This window comes from Arachis ipaensis, chromosome B09 (genome assembly GCF_000816755.2).
Source record: "Arachis ipaensis cultivar K30076 chromosome B09, Araip1.1, whole genome shotgun sequence".
Lineage (NCBI taxonomy): Eukaryota > Viridiplantae > Streptophyta > Magnoliopsida > Fabales > Fabaceae > Arachis > Arachis ipaensis.
This window is the reverse complement of record NC_029793.2, coordinates 11,434,753-11,437,222: the sequence shown is the minus strand read 5'-3', so window position 1 is coordinate 11,437,222 and position 2,470 is coordinate 11,434,753.

The following is a 2,470-nucleotide window of genomic DNA, read 5'->3' as shown; positions in this document are numbered from 1 at the left end:
AATATTTCAAATCAAATAAATAAATTATTTAAAAAATACAAATTAATTTTTTTACCTAAAAAAATATAATATTTATTAGAATAATTACCCAATTCAGTCCCCAAGGATTTTAAAAGCGGACATTTTAGTCTCTAAGAAAAATTAATACACAGATCAATCTCTTTCTCCATCAGACATATCAGTTCCCAGTCTATTTTCCGGCGTGACTCATTAATAAAGATTGCTGACTTGGCACGTTAAGTCATGCACGTGGCCGTTAACTGTCTACGTGTGCGAGTAGGACAAAACAGTCCCTGGGCTTGTTAATAAAAACGTCGCCGTATCCAAAATACTTCTCCTTTCTCGTTCTTCATCATTGAAGGTCTCATAAAACCCTAGTTCTTCATTTGTAGGAATCGACACATCCAGGTTCAGTTTCGATGATGCCAAGTAGAGGAAGTTCGTCTTTTTCAAATTGCCGTGGAGAGAAACACAGTTTCTCCAGTGGTAGTGATCTCGTACAATGGTGATGTGAGAAGCCTGAAAAACGTTGAAATCAGGAAGGAACAACACTCAAAATACTTATGCAGTTTGTATGCAATAATTTTTATTTCAAAAACTCATGAAAATTCGAGCAGATTATTTTTTAGATTCCCACTATATAAGGTAAACAATTATTGACATTCTAATTAGTTAAAATAAAAAAATTTGTGTTGAATAATAATGTTTGTGAAATAGGCAAAAAAAATTTTGCATAAGCTGGCTAGATTTTTTATATCCGCTTTAATGATGATGTTGTGGAGGTCATGTCTAGTGCGAAATTGGTTGCAAATGTGCCACCCATTTGTGACACTGAAGATGCTAGTTTGGGATAAAAACTAATAGAATTACAGAGTAAAATTAATATGTTAGAGATTCATCAAGATGTGATTCTAAAGATTAATTCCAAGAGTAGAGATTTTAATGTAGTATCTATTTTTATGGCTTTAGCATTGTTAGTTTTGGCCATGACAGGAGTTATTATTACCTTGTAAGAGATTTAAAGTTGGATGTATGTGTAAGCTTGCTTTTAGTTTAATATTTGAATGCTATTTCGATGAAGTTGCAAAAATATTTGTAATGATTTTTTGGATTAAATGGTAGTAAGTTAAAGCAAGTTTTTGTAATATGTATGCTTATTAAAAAAATTTTCATTGCATTATTAATCAAAGCGTAAGCACCTAATGATTTCTCACCTAATGCTATTTACAAGTGAAGTTGATACAAATTATAAAGATAGTCACAAATAAATGGAACAACATAACACACTATTATTTTTAGAGGGCTGCTACACATACAAGTCTTATAAGAATAATAATTTTAGAGAGAGTTTGATGTCAAAAAACTATGGAAATCGAGAATAACGAAGAAAGCAGAGAGAAAAGCACGTAAATGAAGAAGGAGAAAGAGAATGCAAGAAACGAAAGAAAAGAAGAAGAAGAAGAGGAAGAGGAAGAAGAACGTGCAGCAAGAAGAAGAAGAAGGTGCAGTAAAAACGTGCAATACGGTTCGAAGCGCGTTAATATAAATGACTTGTAAAGACTTATATAAAAAAACACTTGTATGTGGAGAATTTCTCTATTCAAAATATATTATTATGATTAGTCTTTAATGTGATAGTATATATGAAAATCAAATTATAAAAAGTCTTATTGATGTTACAACTTAATAGTTAGGGATATAATGTGATAAGTTAAGTAACAAAAGAGTAAGATAAAAAATCAAAATGTAAAGAAGTTATATAAATGAAGTCAAATTAAAAAATTTTTGGCTAGTTATGACTGAATTATTTTGGTTCTCAAATTTTTTTGCATTAAAAATAAGAGAAATTCTCCACATACAAGCATTTTAATATTACTAATGTTAATTGATTTTTCTTTGTAACCACTAATTTATTGTTTCTTTATTGTTTCACTGCACCTGCATAATATTAGAGGTTAGAATAATTTAAATTTTAATTGTATTAATTTATTTCTTTTGTAATCACTAATTTATTGTCTCACTTACGTAATATTTGTTTCATATTTTTTAAAGTGGAATAATAATTTATTCTAGTTTATAATTATTTAATATAATTTTTATTATAATTATTACTAATTTAATTATTATTTAATTATTTAATTATTTCAGATTTTATATTATTATTTTTTTTATAATAACTTGCCAAATGGCAAGTTGTGAACTCACCATTAGAGGTGCTCTTATTAATGCAAATATTATTGATCATGTATTTTTATTTATTGTCTATAATATTTTGACTACCTAACATTACTCTTCCAATACTAATAAATAAACCATTGTAGAGTATATATTTTAGAACATCTTTATTTATTAGTTTGTGTATCTCCATTAACATCTTCACTAGCATCACCTTCTTCAGTAGTTTTGTTTTCCACATTCACATTTTCCTCAGTCTCGTTCAGTTCATTTTTATCCTTCCCATTTGCATCCT